This window comes from Artemia franciscana, chromosome 20 (assembly GCF_032884065.1).
Source record: "Artemia franciscana chromosome 20, ASM3288406v1, whole genome shotgun sequence".
Taxonomy (NCBI): Eukaryota; Metazoa; Arthropoda; class Branchiopoda; order Anostraca; family Artemiidae; genus Artemia; species Artemia franciscana.
The window spans coordinates 11,909,939-11,928,423 of NC_088882.1; the positions used below are offsets into that span (position 1 = coordinate 11,909,939).

The 18,485-nt window shown below is 36.5% G+C and overlaps 1 protein-coding gene across 4 annotated transcripts in view; it reads left to right on the forward strand.

The window, feature by feature from the left end:
- Positions 1-1,043: 1,043 nt before the first annotated feature.
- Positions 1,044-18,485, forward strand: part of LOC136039760 (peroxisomal acyl-coenzyme A oxidase 3-like) — a 66,881-nt gene continuing 49,439 nt past the window's right edge. The window contains exon 1 of one of the 4 annotated variants that reach the window (XM_065723619.1): positions 1,044-1,179. The gene's annotated coding sequence lies outside the window, so the exon portion shown is untranslated. Of the gene's footprint in view, positions 1,180-11,766; positions 11,855-18,485 lie in introns of those variants that run through there. The other 3 variants (XM_065723618.1, XM_065723616.1, XM_065723617.1) reach the window with 3 other exon arrangements.

Here is an 18,485-nt window from a genome sequence, read left to right on the forward strand (position 1 = left end):
TTCCTTTTTAAATGGCTTATTCCAATGCAAAACTCCCAGTTCCCTTCGGGAGCACAGTCCCCTCGTACACTGAATAATCCCCCCCCTTCCCCCTGCTGGATGCCAAAAATCTTAGCCTTGCTGATCATTAAGAGGTTCCTATAATCACAAACAGGTAAAGGATTATGATAAAAACAACAATGAGGCGGCACAACTGAAAAAGAAAGCAAAGGACATCTCTTATAAAAAGTAGCCATTTTCCATGTACTTTCATTTTCTTTATTTTCTTTGTTTTTTCTTATTTTTCACAAACTAAAGACAGGACTTACTTATTCGTCATCCTTCAAAGCTGAAAAATGAAATATGAAAGGGAATTAAACCCCACCAAAAGATCTTCAACAGCTTGAACCCCCTTTCATCCCCCGTGATTTATAATCCTTGTTACGGAAAATTGTATTCACTCAAGGGGAGTTTGGAAGCTGATTTGCTCGATTTAGGTCACCGTTGAATCACAACCTTAAAAACAACCTGCCCCTAGCGTGTCTTGGGGCCTGTATTGGGAGTCAAAAATTTTGAACTCAGGATTGTTAGCAATGAACTTGGTTTTTAGCAACGCTTGTCTGTTGTTCAGTTTCTGCAGTTCATGGTAAATTCTATTATGGATCTAAATAATGAGCCGCGCTTGTTTCAGGCATGTTCGACATATTTGGAGTGCTTTATCATAGTCAATGATTTACGATAAATTGGAGGATGACTTGGATATCTGCAATAAATAATATTCGAGCCTCTGTTGAGAGGATTCTTCTAACGGATGCATCAGTTGTCTCAAATTCAATCAACCAAAATCACGACGTAACACCTCGGCTATAGAGACCACATGGTGGGATATTAATCAGTTGTCTGATGTCCTACGAGTGGCAGCGGGTAGGGGGTAGCAAGGCCTTTGATCCCTGGGATCGTATCACCCATGAAATGTCGTTTTCAATATAGTGTATCAGCTTTATCTTAATAATTATGGCGCAACCTGATTTGCATATTAACTGGAAAGCATTACTGGAATTATTTAGTAGCCCTTAGCCTATCTAAAGAAGGATATTACTGTGAGAAAACCGTGATGTAGAAACTAAATTGGAAAAAGAGACTAAAAGAATCAGTTCTATTTGGACTATAGGTTGCCGTACTGAAAATCCAAAACCTCTGGTAATATTTTTTTTATGTTTCAATGATATCTCTGCCTTTCTTTGTCAAGCAATGGGAAATATGAGCAAAATGAATATTTTAATAATAATAATGTGCTTCAAAGCTTTTAAGCAGTACACAAAAATTTCAACTTATAACCAGTGGCACTGATTCGCAAAAATGTAAGAGATGAATCGGCATTTTTGAAAATTAAGGAAACAAAAAATGTAGTTTCTAACGTAAGTTACAACTGACTGTAACTCTGAAAATCGTATATTGTCCAACAAAAATACCAAAAAAGAGGTAGGAGAGGTCAGCGTTGACTCAGAAAAAAACTGAGCGATCAGAAATATCTAATATAAGTTACAACTGATTATAACTCTGAAAATTGTATATTGTCCAACAAAAATACCAAAAAAGAGGTAGGAGTGGTCGGTGTTGACTCGGAAAAAAACAGAGCGATCAGAAATATTTCATTTATTTAAGAATCGAGAACCGAAATTTGATTTTCCCTAGACGCCTCACAGAATGTGGAATTCTTTAAAATTTTTACAGATTTTTCGTTATCTTAGTTTTCTCAAAATCTGCATTTACAATTTTGGTTGAAGTGTCCAAACCAGTCCCTCCTAGTGGGGTAGGTTCAATTATGATGGGGCTTGAACCGGAAAAGCTAAAAAAAAATGCCAAGAATCTACCTATGGTCCTGTGCAAAAAGTAAATTCGTTTATAAAATATTTTTTTGTACTTCGAATAGAGCTGTGCAGATAATAAAAATTACAACATTTCTTGACTAAGCCATGTCGTAGGAAATCAAATTCAAAGCGAAAGTTGTGAGGCACCCTGCTGGTACCTCCACTTGAAGTTTTGAAGTGAAAACCACTTGAAGTGAAACCTCCACTTGAAGTGAAAACCATTTGAAGTTGGTTTTCACAGACTTTTGAAAATATTATTATGATCGGAATTTGCAGCATCTTGTGCCGTGGGGAAGACAAACCTTTCGCCTTTCTTGTGCTTGAAACTAATCGTAGCTTTATCTTCTCCAATCTCCTGCACAAAGTCAATATTGCAGTGGGTTGATTTTTTTAGCTGAAACTTGACAAGGACGTAATCTCTTACTGACAAGGAAGTTGGGCTGAACGACAGGTCATCATTATCGTGTTCCTCAGCAAGAGGTAATGAATCGCATGAGTCATCAAGCTTGAGGTCTAACATGGGCGTCTTCTTTGGTTGTTTTTCCTCTTCTTTTTCAGGTTTTCTTGCCACAATTTCTTCCTTTTCTATAATATAAGTGACTACTGGTTCTGTATGTTTTGCGGCAATTACGAGACCTTGTGTGAATATTCACCGTAAGCAGGAAAGGTCTAATTATTTCTAGGGTTATTCTTACTAACTGACCTTGCAAATCGATAGTTGACACCCTAAAATGAGGGACTGGGGTCAGTTGATCCTCCAGGAGAAGAAATATCATTATTGGCTTCAGACTGACAAGTTTTGTCAAGTTCCAAGGCTGCTGCAATTGCCTGATTTGAACTTACTTAAGAGAGAGAGAGAAAGAGAGAGAGAGAGAGAGAGAGGAGAGAGAGAGAGAGAGAGAGAGAGAGATGAGAGAGAGAGAGAGAGGAGAGAGAGAGAGAGAGAGAGAGAGAGAGAGAGAGAGAGAGAGAGAGAGAGAGAGAGAGAGAGAGAGGAGAGAGAGAGAGAGAGAGAGAGAGAGAGAGAGAGAGAGATCGGTATACTTAAAAACTATCATAGCATAGCTAAATTCAGTTTTTTTTCTAAAATCTTACATTTAAACAAAGATCACACACTACAGCTCAGCATTAAAAATCGATGGGAAGAAAGGAATAAATGAGTTGGCATAACGATTAGTTCGTACTTAGAGGTACATAGAAGTTTATTTTGTAACCGAGTTCGGCTATTGGGAGGGGCTGGTTCGGGTAGCAGTGATCGGTGGCTCTTATTGGCCAGGACGGATTTTCCAAATTTCTGAATAAGGTGTTCAAGCCAGACTCTAAGTGGAGATAAATTTAATTTAGCGAGGGCTTGATCATAGGGTATGTCACGGTTTCGGAGTATAATCCTTGTCGCTCTTTTCTGGACGCACTCTATGTCGCGTAATAGGTACGCTGTGCGGATAGCAGATGGACCCCATACCGGGCATGCGTACTCGAGCAACGGGCGAACATAACACATGTAGACATGGAGAAGACTTTCAGTGTCACATCCAAAACGCCTCATTTGGGTAAGTGTCTGAAGGCTTGCATTAGCCTTGTGGACGGTTAAGTTAATATAGGCACTGAAAATATAGTCACTAGTGAAAGTTACTCCTAAGATTTTTATTTCGTTCACAATCGGGAAAGGGACTAGAGGCATATCTATACTCCGCTTCAGAGGGTTGAAACGAATTATCTTCGACTTGGCTACGTTAATGGTAAGATCATGACTTGAGCATTCGGTCTTTAGCTGATCAAATAACTGGTCTGAAAACTGCTTTGTTATGATAGTGTTTTCGACCAGGTAAGCGAGCACTATGGACATATCATCTACAAACTTGTAACAGTCGTCGTGATGATTAAGCAGGGAATTAATTACAGCCAGGAAAATTATTCCAGCTAATTTCGTGCCTTGTGGGGTCCCGCAAGAAGTATCTGACCATGATGAATCCGAATCGTTTTCGTGGAGTGCAAAGACTTTTTGTTTTCGGCCAGTTAAGAAGTCAAGTACAAGGCCAAGGGTGTGTCGTTTGGCCCCCATTTCCTGAAGATTCATGCCTGCAGTCAGGTGGCGGATTAAGTCAAAGGCCTTTTGGAAATCCACTGCGCAAACGTCGACGAAACAGCTACCGTTTTCAAGCCACTGGAGGACACAGTCAAACATCCGTACTAGGTAGATTGTAGTACTACACTTGGGGAGTCCACCGTACTGGAATCTATCAATACGCCCATGAATTTGTTTCAGAAGAAACTTGAGTATAAAGGCCTCAGTTACTTTCGCCAAACAAGGTGTAAGTGAGATCGGGCGGAGATCGTCGTATGCACTAGGGGCGCGCTTTTTTGGAATAATTCTAATATAGACCCTTTTCCACTGTGTCGGGAAATAGCTAGAAGCAGCACACTCGTTAATGATGCTGGACAGTGATAACGCTATGAGGGCTGCATATTCACGTAGCAGTTTGGCAGATAATTCACCAGGGTATGAAGATGTATTCGGTTTGGTCTTCCGTAATTCCGTGTAAACGTCAAACTCACTGACTATTATGTTGTTCTCATGCTCACATTTTTCAAGTATGGTGGACTTTTCATGAGCCGTAATAGTTCGATAGGTAGTGCAGATCTTGGTGAAGAATTCACTCACTTCTTCTGCACTGATTAAGGACCCACCATCATTGCTGATCTTTATACTGCAGTCAAAAGCTTGGCCGGCCACTTTTTTCACAGCATTGTACCACTTTTTGGGGTCTGAAGTAAGTAATTGGGTGGGCATGGTTTCACGCCCATAGTGAGCTTTGGCTTTCTTTGCCAAAAAGACTATTTGATTTTGCAATTTCTTGCCGTTGATAATATCACCGCGGGAGTAGAGGCGAGACCTCTCTTTTATTAGTGATTTAATAGCTGGAGATATCCATGGTTTGTCTTATTCACTAACAACAAACGATTTTGTTGTAAAGATCTTTAGGTATTGACTGTGTAACGTGGCATTGAAATCAGATACCTTAGTTTAAAAAAGCCCGGTATTGTACACTTTGGGGAAGTCATATGTGCCAATCCATCGACCGTATTCACAGATGACCGACTCCGTACAAGGACAAACAGTGACACAAGATAGTTTGGGCTTTTGTAAAGATTCTCCTGCTTTCCAAAGAACTGCGTTATGGTCTGACATGCCAACAGGACCAAGAGAAAAGGGAGGGGAGTAAAAATCATCACAATTTGTGAATATAAGGTCCAATATGCCCCCCAAAGAGTGGGTGTGTATGTGTTCTACTTGTTTTAAAGACAAACAAGATGATAAACAACTCTTCTTTGTTTGGTTAAAGTTTCCTCCTATAATAAAAGCAGGGCTACTGTATATACTTCTCAGGTGATCAATAGTCGTTTGGAGGTGGAAAACCACGTCACCCCGGTTTCTGGCACTTTTCGGGTAATATACTGAAGCGACTATAATACAAGAACAGTGACGGGGAAGACATTTAGGTTTGCAAATAGCCCAGATTACTTTATGAGCTGGATCAAATAATTCCGGTAATAATTTGCAAGGGATGTCTTTCCGTATGTACAAGGCAACACCTTCACCTAGTCTATGCTCACCTCGATCTGCACGTGTGCTCAGGAAAATTTCGTAGCCTGCCATATGACCTGATAACCTATCAAGATTCCAAGTTTCTGTATCTGCGATAACTGGGATACTATTTTAATGGATGATAACTTAAAATTCTCCCATTTTGTTACACAATGACTGGCAGTTTATAACGAGAAAATTCGGCATTCTATTTTTCGAATTAAAAGTCACTGACCTTAATAGGGGAGGAGGCTGATCACTACTAGTCGAACATGCCGGAGCTTGATTGATAATAACTTACTTGAATAAGTAAGTCCAAAACTTTGGACGGGGGAAAACCTACTTTACTGAACACATTTCTATCAAAAAGTCAGATTCCAGTCTTTCTGAAAGAGGAAACGATATTGGATGGTGAAAACTTATCTAGTTAAGGCGTAACACAAAATTCAGCCACCTAGTGAATAGACACCCTCTGTCCTGGGTTTAACTGGAGCAACTCATTTAACTTTTGCTTGAGATTGCTCTTGAAAGGACCAAGAACACCAATATCTAAGGGTTGGAGTCATTGGAAACAATTTGGTAGGATAGTTAGAAGAACAATACCGATTTGTGCATAAGGAAATACATTTTGGATCAAGGTGACTTTCGTGATTATCAACCAAAAGGAGATGAAGATTGTCTTTTGATGAGCAGTAATTCTTCCAAAAATACCGTAAAGCGAACAAAAGAAGTGCTGTCGTTCACGCAACTCAACGGGTTTGCGAGGCCAAGAGAGCCAAGACGACCACTTTGTACCATCTCAGGCTAGAATCTATTTAGTCGGAAAATAAAAACTGGTGATATTTGTCCGCAAAGTTTATTGATGAAGCAAAACAATGTTGTGTTTTTCAACATTTAGTAGAGACGGTCTGCTGCACTTGTTTAAATCCTCTTGATGCCACAATTCTTGGCGGTTTCAAAACCACAGGAATGCCAGTGTCATCTACATTTTATATACACTCAGCTGTAAATTGATGCCTGCCATAGTTATCAAATGGATTATCAAAAGACTTTTAAACAACTAATTTGTTGAAGCCACTTCCCCTGGCTTGGGTAGTGGGCTCAGGTTCACAAAGCGAGATATTGGGGTTTCTTTTCAAAAAAGCCGTAAGCCTGTCCTTTTAAGCACCGTTTCGTTCTATCAAAGATGCTGGGGTTTCAATTTTATTTGCAAAAACATAGTGAAAGGCTAGGTTTTTAACATTATTTGAGGTAAACCCTTGGTGAATTCTTGATGCAGTGACAAGATAGTCGTAGATGTCCCTTTCTTGTTTGTTAGAGAAGATCTGCCAATCGTGCTTAATACACTTCTTAGCTTTTCTCATTAAGGCTTTTCCTGAATTTTTGAGTGCTCCGTTAACTTTAATGTTCAACAAGATTACAATGTCAGGCCAGTATCCGCAACATTGGAAAAGGGATTCATAACCCTTATCCCATAAAAAGAAAGACCCTGCGATTTTACAGGTGTGCGGCCTATTACGATGACACCGATTTTTTGCAAGATCTATGAAAGACTCATCGCTGGGTGATCGAAAACTTGTATTATGCATAAAATTGACCCTTAGCAATTCGATAATATTCCCAAGAGTTCGAAAAGCCATTACTTAGCTAGTTTGCTTGATAAGATTTTATAGTATCTAGATGAGCAAGAACACTAGGTCAACCTCATCGCGATTGACCTGAAGAAAGCATTTGATTTGTTCTGCCATACAACCCTTATCCATAAGCAATTGACAAGTTTTAATGTTGATGCATATTTGGTAAGAATAGTTGCAATTTTTTTCAGGTTGAAGTAAAAAAGTTAGTATAAATCAGTCTATTCTGATCCCCAGCAAATCTAATGTGGAGTTTCTCAGAGAATAGTTTTAGGCCCTCTACTTTCCTTGGTTATGGTAAATGAGTTTTGCGCCTGTTCAACAGCAATATGCTGTCTATATTGATATACGCTAATGAATGTTGGAAACTCAACCAACAACTTGAGAAACGTATCCTTGGATTCAAAAACATTTGCCTTCGAAAAATCCTCAAAATCAGTTCGCATCAGAAAATTACCAATAGGGAAATCCGGCTGAAAACAAACCAGCCCATAGTAACCGAAGTTATGAAGAAACGAAGATGGACATATTTGGGTCATGTTCTACGCATGCCCGAAGACAGTCTGCTCTCAAGAGTGCATCAGTGGCAGCCTGACGGAAGACGAAGACGAGGCCGACCAAAACACACACTGCGGAGTCAGTATGATCGGGACCTGAAAAAGGCCAACATTTCCCTCACTCTGCAATGGGAAGATATCACTGCAGCCACACAGCTTCGTGATGAACGGAGAGGCTTTGTCGACGCTCTACGCACCACTGATGGTTCAGGAGGATCTAAGGTCTAAGGTAAGGTAAATGAGTTGGCAAATGAAGAGCCGGATCGCTGTAAGTTCATTGATGATACATCCTTAATGAAGCTAGTTGAAAAAAGTGTTTCGAGTATGGAAGACAGAATGATGGCGAGTTTACCACGCCAAGCTGAGGAGGGCAAAATGATCGTCAATCATGAAAAAGCACTTGTATAAGCTTTTATTTTCTGAGGGACAGTACATCCCTTGCCTTACAGACCGTTTCAGGCATCATGGTTATCAAACTCTTTGGAATATTTCTCACGCATCACCTGAAGTGGGAAAAACAGACAAGGAGATGATGAAACGGGCAAACCTGGGCATTATTTCTTTAAGAATCCTTGCTCGTCATGGTGCCCCCCCCCCTACTACGTATTCTTCTTACTTTTGTCAGACCTCTTGTAGAATATGCTTGTCCCGTTTGTCATTACGGCCCCCTTTGGACCAGAAGGACACATGGAAAGGATCCAGTAGCGAGCTCTTCTGGTAAGGTCTAAATCTCCCGGAGTCCCTTTTAAACAATTATCACCTACAATTCTTTCAACATGCCGTGATGAATTGTTTTTTAAAATTGGTATTGGTATTTTGGAAAATCCAGAGTCCTATGAAATTCTTCCCCCTGAACACGTCTCTTCGCACCCTAGGCTCCTGCGATATGTAGCTCAACGAGTACCGACAATTCAGCCCGTACCAGCACCACATATGCGCTACGCAAGTAGTTTTGCTCCCTTGGTCGTCCAGATTTTGAATTTTACACCCACTCGTCAAAAATCGTATTTCAAGTACATTATTCTTTTTGTTCGTTTGACTCTGTTTGACTGTTTAGTTTGAATCTGTGATATTTCAAATCAGTGTACAATTTTGTAAGACGATAGCTATGGCTGTGATTTTTATATATTTTATGTGTTTAGTGTTTTTTTGTTTTTTTCTTGACAAGAACTGCCGCTGATCGGCATGACTGTGTAAGGCGTTTGAAAATAAAATGGTTTTATTATTTATTGTTATTATTAAAAAATGAGACAAATGCCTTGCTTTTGATCGTCAAAATATTTGAAAAATCGTCGTTTTTTTACTTATTTATAAGAAAAATTGTGTTCACACATACATTTTTGCTATAGTGAATTTTTTGTTCTCTTTGATGTTAATTTTTTCTATGAAGAACAGTGTCTTTGTTGCTTCGGTGTAGAGACTGCGAATTCTCTGCGAACAAGATTGCAAGCGTGACTTGAGGGAGTTACATTTCAATTTGATTATTCAATTACAATTTTTATAAAAGTAATGAGTAAAAACAAGCTTCCATTTGTAACCACAAAAGAACTATAAGAAACTATCTGAAAAAATCTACAATTTGCTGAATTCTGCAAGACCCGTGAAGGGACCGACGATTTGACATTTTGTGTGGCAACTGTTGACATTATGATATTTCGTGTGTCCTTTAAGTTTCTAGTCGTAACTGATTTTATATGTCTTAAACACAAAGCGGTGTTGGGTTTGAAAAATTATTTTCGTTAAAAATAATTTTTAAAAAAGGTGGAGAAAATCTGTTAACTCTTGAATGTAAATCTTGGAACAGGAATCATGCCACCTAATTTTGGTGTAATGTGGGTCAATGTTATCTAACAATGTATATTGGATTCTAGAACCGTAAGTAGGACACTGGCCTATTGAATTTTTGTCTTGTAAAAATGGGAATCACAACAACTAGGTTTATAATAGCAGAAACTGGAACCTCGGACAGCTTTAATATAGTAGAAAGTGTTTCTAAGGGACCTTGGAAATCATTTATATACATATTTCTGAAGTGTTTAGAGTAGTTCCTCTCCTGCAGTACCTCTGTAAACTTCATCTATTGTGTTTATTTTCAAACCATGTACATAGACTTTGTGGAACAAATGAATAGTTTATAGTAAATAGACTCTTCTTCTACCTCTATCCGGAACTAATATGTTGGAGTATATTGAAGAGTTGATTTGTTCTTGGTTGATTGTTCTATGGTTTGTTCTTTACTCTATTGAAGCTTATGGTGGAACTATGTTGTTGTTGATCAATGTATGGTATATATTCCTTCTAAAAATTATTTTGCGACAGGCCTATAGCTATAATTTCTGTTAAAAGGACATTTACTTATATCTCTACATTTACTATTCACTAGTCTCATGTCTATTCATTCGCTGAGCCAGTATTATTATATTGCTTGCTGTTTTTCTTAAAGAAGGATTTAAACTTGCTGAAAAAGTAGAACAACTGTCTTTTTTCAAAGATTTTCAACCAATTTTTGATCTACTTTCAATCAAAAAGACCCTATTATCAAATTTCATGTATTCAGTTCGGCAGGTGGATAGACAGAATTTCGACGAAGGGGTGATAGTAAAGTTTTTGCCTTTCTTTAACATGACAAAACTGAACTAGAGCAGAAAAATGACTTAGAAAAACCTACAAAGGGACTATAAATCCAAAATAAAGGTATCTTATGACTTCGATGGTTCCTGTCAAAGATTTTTCGCCACGAGAAAAGTTTTTAAGAAACATAACAGATATTCTTAAGATATGACAGAAACTTTTTTATAGATGGCTCTTAAAGGAATTTTTGTTTTTGGTGGTCCCCTTTTGCCAGTCCAAACAATTATTTGGTGGTTATGTCTTCTTCATGAAACTGTTTCTTCTTTCATGAATAATGTATGTTTTACAGAAACATTGGATAAGTGCTGTCTCTATGAAGATTTGATATTGCCATAAAAGTCGATCCTATAGTATAACATAAGATTCATCTCCTTGTTTGGTAAATGAATGAAAATAAGACTAAGCATGTGAATCAAAATTTTTAACGGCAAGTGAAAATAAATTTGATGATTGAAAAATATAATTCCCAGCTCTTATTGGTTTTCTTCTTAAGCCTTGCATCAAAAGCATATTTTTACTGAAACACCATCGTTATTTATTAACGTCGGGAGACAGACCTGGTCAAATATTCTTTTTGGTATTTAATTTTTTGTTCTGTATCATTATGGGCACATCGATCAAGAGCATCGATTTAGAACAATAAATATTTTTTTTATACAAATTACAGGCACTTATATCCGACCAAATACCAGAAGACCATTTTTTTTTCCAAACCGAAGACACGTTTTACTTATCAGCTCCAACGAGTCGACCATATTTTAAAGAAGGGTTGACTCTTTTTATTATTTGCGGAAAAACTGAAATGATTGAAGCCAATGTTTCATTTTGATCTGGTTCAACCATATTTGCTCCATATGTAATGGAAGTGGGATAAATTATTTGGAACTGTCTTATCATTGGATGATGCCAATTTGAAGTAAAATGATGAAATAATTTTTGACTGCTTTGATATAAGAAATTTCAATAGAAGACTAAGAAAAAACGTATGCTAAAATCATGTAACGTGGTGCTTAATTGACTACATTCCAGCTCAATATTTCATTGTTAGTTTAATACTGCCAGTCCTAGTTTTTCTAATTAAAATGGCTAGGTGCGCCGATTTTAAAATTCATAAAATGAAAGATACTTTGTGGTTCAAGGATCCAAATTCAATAATTCTTTAAAGGCGAATTGAATTACTGACCAATCATTAGGCTAATTGCTGTAAAATCGGAATTTGATCACAAGTTTTTTGAAATTTAAGGTGATTGTAAAGAAACTGGAAGTTTATGTTAATAGAATAAATTTGCCAGACAAACTTTTACCTTTTCTTTTTCAAAATAGAAATGATATAAACTGGTTTTGTCTCTAAGGATATAAACTTACTCATGTATTGAAAACTAATACCTCTTGACCAACCAAGGGCATTTTATATGAACTTACTTTTGATGGTTTAGGATCGGGTGATCGGGTGTGCATTAGGCATTTAGTGAAAAATCTTGATTATAGATGGTGGAATAATTAGTTATATTTTCAAAATATAAACACGTGCTCTGACGTAATTCCCTTATAAATAGTCTATGTAGAAAACCCGACAAACATATCACCAGTAAGCCTGTAACGTGTCTGTCCATTCAAAATATTATCCAAAAAAATATTGTTGACCTGCAAATAATAATAACTGGTTGTTTCTTAGATAGTCTTTTATAATCTTCTAAAGAAAGTAGGATAGCCATGGGCCTATTTAGCTTCTTGTCTAAGGGTGGTGGGACTGAAGTTATATTGGCAGTTCACAAAACCCCTGACATTGCCAGCTAGTTCTATCACACCTATGAAATCTTTATTATTAAGTAATCACCAAAAACTATCAATAAGGTTCAGCATTAATTCTTCTTGGATTAGAGCTAAATCTTTTCAAGACATTATGGATAATTGTAGTAATTTTTTTGCAATTCATATAATTGACTTACCAATAAAGTGAACATACCACAGTAAAATTCTAGTTAATTGACTTTTTGCTATTTCAGAAAGGGTTTAGGTTAGGAAAATGTAACTTTCAGGGATGAATCTACAGACTAAAATAGGACCTGGGAAGGTATTTTGAAGCAACTACCTCCACTCCTTCTCCCTCTAGAGGGTCCTGACCTTTGATGACCTATAAAAGTATGTGTGCTATAAAAATAAAACCTTGCTAAATAGATCTTCTGCTTAATTGAAGTACAACAAAATTGTTTTCAGCTTCATAACTTTGCTCAATTCCATTTTATGAGGTTTTAAAGATATGCAAATACATATCCTAAATTCTGAAAAAAAAAAACATAGATATAGCTCAAAATTCTACTCAAATAACAGGAACTGCATGTTCAGAACTAAGGGCAGAAAAAAAGCAACTAGTAACTTAAAATTAAGGTAAAATGTTGTTTTGTCAAAATTTCAATAGGTAGCCTATAGACCTGTCATGTAGACAATTTTCAGGGCCCTCTAGAGAGAGAAAGAGTGGGGGTGAGTACTTTAAAAATACCTTCCCAGGACATACTTTAGACTGTTGACCCATCCCTGAAAGTTTCATTTTCCTAACCTAAACCCTTTCCAAGATAGCACAAAGTCAATTAACTAGAATTTTACCCATACTACTTTATGCCTTTTTTATGTTCTTTATGAATATAATAACTGCCTATACTGCAAATCCCAATTTAGGCCTAAGCACTTTTTGACCTAACCTAAACTAACCTAAGGGTAACACAAGATTAGGGACAATGCAAATAATAAGGAAAAACAGAGTTATCTCACAGTTTGTTCTATATTTATCCAGGGTTCAAATTTATGCAGCCACATGGGTTTGCTGCAGTAGGGTTTTTGCTGGTGATGTTGTTGATCAACATTGTCTATCAATTATCTCTTCTGGCAACACACTGTTGAGCAATAATCATGTTTTAGGGACAATAGAAAAAATTAATATTGAACTACTTTATGTGTGCAAATGGCAGGGGCATTAAATGAAGGTACAGAATATGGTGGAAATCTGCCCCCTCCCCTCGATTTTTATTTTGTAAAACAATTTTTTGGGTATAATTATTTAAAATTTTAAAAAGAACATGTTTAACTCATAGATATTAAAACACACTTCCCTAAGTTTTTATAACTTAATGCAAGTGATTGATGAATAAAGAGGAAGGGGGACCCTTGGTTCTTATAAATGAGTTTTTTTTAAAGTTGATATTATGGCAAGTGTGTCCATTTTTTGTCTCATTTCTAAGGGACCAAATTGAAACTTTTAAGGACGTTTTTTGCTATTTTGTATTTATTTTCAGGAGAGAGGGATCTATATCCTATCCTCCTAAAACACTCCATTCCTTTCTTAGTTTTTGTTTTTCAGTACATAAAATAGTATGCCAATTTATTGAGGTCTCCTGCGAAAACGCCATCTATTTAACTCATTGAAATCAGGGAGTGCTTAAGCATTTTATCAGGTTCAACCACATTGGCAGAATACTGTCTGTGTCTGAAAAAATGGTCATACAAAACGATCTTGTGTACTCTCTACAGGGAGGGGATGGTTTAGCCATTTAGGTCAAGCTGGAATCCAATGTTGTCAAGATAAATTTGCTAGATTCTCATTTTCGAGGGTGGAGGGTGATGCAATTTAAACAAGGAATATTAAGAAAATGTAGTAGGGGCTGAAATTGCCCACCTTTGCTTACATACCTGGATATGTCCTATAGATATGCTTGCTGTGGTAACTTAAAAGGCTTAATATTACACTGCATATGCTTTACACAGCAGTTGAACAGTTACAAAATGCGTTTTGGATTTTTGACTATTGCTGAAGACAAGTTTTTGCACAAAAGCAGGTTTAGTAGACATCCAAAATACAGTAGGAAAAAGCATTTCCCAGATATATAATAAGAGGGATATAATATAATGAGGATATATATATATATGAGATATATACAAGAGGGAAAAAAGCTTATAATGATTTAAAAAAAAGTGAACTTGTAAATATTCTAAGAACCCAATATGAGAGGAGAAAGCAGATCAAACCAATTGTTAGAACTTGTTTAGTTTGATGAGGTGGGCAGTAGTCCTAGGTGTTACAAAACCCAGCTCATAACATCTTTTGAATTATTGTGGATCAGGTGTATTTTGTGCTACAGGAATGGGCTATGATACAATTGCATAGCTTACAGTCTTGATTTTTTTTTCACCTGACATGTCCTTATCAATAGAGAAAATATGTTGGGCTCAAACTTGACTGAAAAAGGTCTGCTAAACTATTTCTACTTGAATTAAAGTAGTTGATGGTATTTTTACTGATAAAGGTAAAAAGAATTATATTTTTTCAGTACCAAGCAACCATTTTTTAACTACACTATTTTTTGCTTAAACAAAATCCACAACATGATAGTAAACAATGAGTAGTATCTATAATTAATGACGCTTTTTCCTGGGCCTATGCCCCTGGTCATTTCTAGATGTATTATATTGTCAGACACAAGGATGCATTGTATATAAACAGTTACCACAGTACAGTGGCTATGAGACTTTCCTCCAAAGAAGGAGGATTAGAGTTATAGTTGCTCTGTAGCAATGACCTTTGATTATTGCATTCTCATGAATTGAAGGACACTTGAATTATCAACTTTATGCAAGTGATGAAAGACTTGAGAGCCAGGACTTATTCAAAAATATAAGACAGATAGTCTCTGTTAGAGGCAAAGCTGGCATAACTTTTTCAGAGTTGTTTAAAACTGGTTATTTTCACTTCTTGATTATTTGTAATTTAAGTGAAGGACACACTTTATCCAGAGATTTTATCTTTTGCATATCATTTAGTTGGGCAAAAAGTTCTAGTGCCCTTTTATAAGTGACCAAAAAGATTGGAGGGCAACTAGCCCCCCTTTCATGCCTCTTTTTTACCCAAAGTTATCTAAGTTATCTATTCCAAATTTTGAGATAGCCATTTTGTTCAGTATAGTTGACAGGTCCAGTTACTATATCCTTAGGGGTAAAATGACCCCCCCCCCCCACAGTCCATGGGGAGAGGCCTGTGACTTAGGAACTTTGAAGGGGTGTTTCCTCCAATTTCGAAAATCAGCCATATTTCCTCAGGCTTGTAATTTGTGACGGGTAACATAAAACATAATGGATTTTATATATGTGAAATCAGTGTAAAAAGCCAATCCTTTCAATGCATTAATTAATATAAAGTTTTTTTTTGAGTTTTGGTTGTCATTGGGCCAAGTTGCTCTTCACTGTTTGATTGACCCAATTTTTAGTGGAAACATCAAAAAAGGCTTTTTTAAATGAAAACACCCTAAAAAGGTATTGTTCGAAAATGTACAAAGGGGAGCAAAAAAAATCTAGGGGGCACATGTGTCTTGTCCCCCAGTTGATGCCATTAATTAAAGATAATTAAACACAAACCAAAGTGAGAGAAACCAAAAGTACATTTGGATTTTTCTGTTACTTGGTTAGGTGGGTGGAATAACACTGCCTCATGCTTCTTTTTTAGGTTCTTCTCAAATATAATTTCTTTGTAAATTTTATCCTGAGCCCTTAAAGTGATACCTTTTCCCCTATTGTTTGTTGGTATAAATTGGCTACTGAAAATTTTTGGAAACTACTTAAAATCAATCCTAAATAACTTCTCATATTATTTGATCAATGCAATTTGACCCCCCACTCTGATCAATGAATATACAGCCCACTATAAATGTTCATTCTACTATTTTGAATAGTACACTTCATGCTGATTAATTAATATTTGCTTTAAAATCCAATGGTTTGTGCTCACAAACTGTAAGTAAGGAGTGACTCAGCTCAATAGTAACAAACTCTAAAAAATGAAATTTTGGTGTCAATAGTACCATCAAAAGAATCAGCTTATTTTACTGATTTCAAATATATAAGATTCATCAAGTTTAGTGTTACCTATCAAAAGTTGCAAGCCTGAGAAAATTTACCAGGTTTTTGAAATATGGGAAACACCCCCTAGAAGTCAAGGAATTTTAAACGAAATCCCACCATCTGATTCAAAATATCAGAGAACCCTATCATAGAAGTTTCAAGCTGCTTTATCTGAAAATGTGGAATTTCATATTTTTCACCAAAAGAAAGATCATGGATGTGTGTTTATTTATTTTTTTCCCTGGGTGATTGTACCAAAATAACAGTTCTTGAAGATTGCGAAAGGGTGCATTCGAATAGAAATTAGAAGTTCCAGTGCGATTTTTATAAGTGATCAAAAAGATTGGAGGGTAACTAGCCCCCCTCCAATGCCCCTTTTTCCCCAAAGTTATCTGATCCAAATTTTGAGATAGCCATTTTGTTCAGTATAGTTGAAAAGTCCAATTACTATGTCTTTAGGTGTAAAACGACCCCCCACAATCCATGGGGAGAGGCCTGTAAGTCAGGAAATTTGCCCATTGATTACGTATAGTATTTGTTATTCTGACATATACAGACATTTTGGGGTGGGAATATTGTACTTGGGGTGGGTTCCCATAGGGGTATTTTTTCTTGGGGAGGAAATTTTTTTCAGGGGGGATTTTCCAGGGTAAATTTTATGCTGGGAGGATTTGACAGAATTCCTATAAAAATTGTTTTTACTGGGCTGTTTTTTTCTGTTCAGGGGAAAAATTATGTTGTGGGGGCTGTTTTCAGCGCGTTTGAATTTCTGGGAAAAGATTTCCATGGCAGGGAAAATTTTCCAGAGGGATAGTGAAAACAATTAGAAATTAAAGTTATTTTAAATGGAAGCACGCTAAGGAGAATTGTTCAAGCCAAATCATCTGCGAGATATTTTACAAGGGGGGGATTTTCAGCAAGGATGGAACTCTCTGGAGGGAATTTTACTGGGGGGGTGTATTCTACGAGGGAGGAAATTTATACGAAGGAGTTTTCTTTGAGGGGGGATATTACATAGAGGGTGATCCAGATTTACCAGTTTTAATTGAAAAACAATCCAAAATTAAACTAAAAAAAAATTAACTGAGAGTAAGGAGCATCATTAAAACTTAAAACAGACAGAAATGATTCTGTATATGAAGGGAGGGGTTGCCCTCTTCTCAATACCTTGTCCTTTACGCTAAAGTTTTACTGTTTGTTCCATTTTTTCAAAAATGGCATTTTTACTGTGGCACAGTGGCCATTTATTTAGAATAGGAATTTTTTAAAAAGTGAAGTTTGAGCATAAAGACCAAGGTATTGAGTAGGGGGTAACCTTCATATATGGAACAATTTCTGTTCTTTTTTATGTTACTCCTTACTTTAAGTTAAAAAAATACTCCCAATACGTCGTTAAATTTAGGCTACTGGTCAATTGAAACTGGTTAGCTCTCAGTTAAATATCTTGATTAAAATGTATCATAAATAAATGCAGTAGCTCTCTAATCTTGGATATAATATAAAATGTTGAAATAGGGTGATGGTTGGGATTGGGCTGATACAATCTAAGAAGACCTTTTTTAAAACTTCAATGAAAGTTACCCTTACATCCTAGCTTATTTAAATGGATTTATTCTGCTTCACAATGCCTTAGATTGAACTTGAACTGCTTGAAATTGAGATTGAACTGCTTCACATGCCTTAGATTGAATGTATTTATGATATAGCCTGTCTATGATTGAAATACTTTGTTCCACCTCTAAGATCCTGTGTCCAAGATTTTGTAGCATTTTCGAAGCTAGTGGTATACATGCATCTTCTAATCAAATTTGTAAACCTTAAAAATAGGGAAGGATTAGAGATCAGAGCTTGGTAACACCTTTTCAGGGCATAATTTAAGTTTTTAATTCTCATGAAGTTTCATTCTCCTTACTCAATTGCTTTCCAAGAAAGCAAAAGCTCCTAACCAAGAATCTTATCAATAGTACTAAAATGGGGTGAATAAAATTATCAGTAGTCAGCCAAAATACTAAATCCTGATTAGCTTTGGCAGTTTTATCAACCTAGGTATAGCTCTAAGGAGTCCTGCTCTCCAAAGTATTAAAGGGTAATATTTTTTCTAAGCAGGAAAATAGATTGTGCTAAAGTAAAGATGGCGTTTTCTTTCCTTTTGTGGTTTCTAAACATTAATTTTGTCCCATAGAGGGCCAAATTGCTGCTGAATGAAAATCCTGAAATATTCTATTAATCTAGAACTATTGTATAAAAAAAACTATATATCCAGCTTATGTGTTTTAGAAGCCATACCACTGCATAATGGCCCAATCATTTCTAAAGAAACATGTAGTTCATACAAAATAAA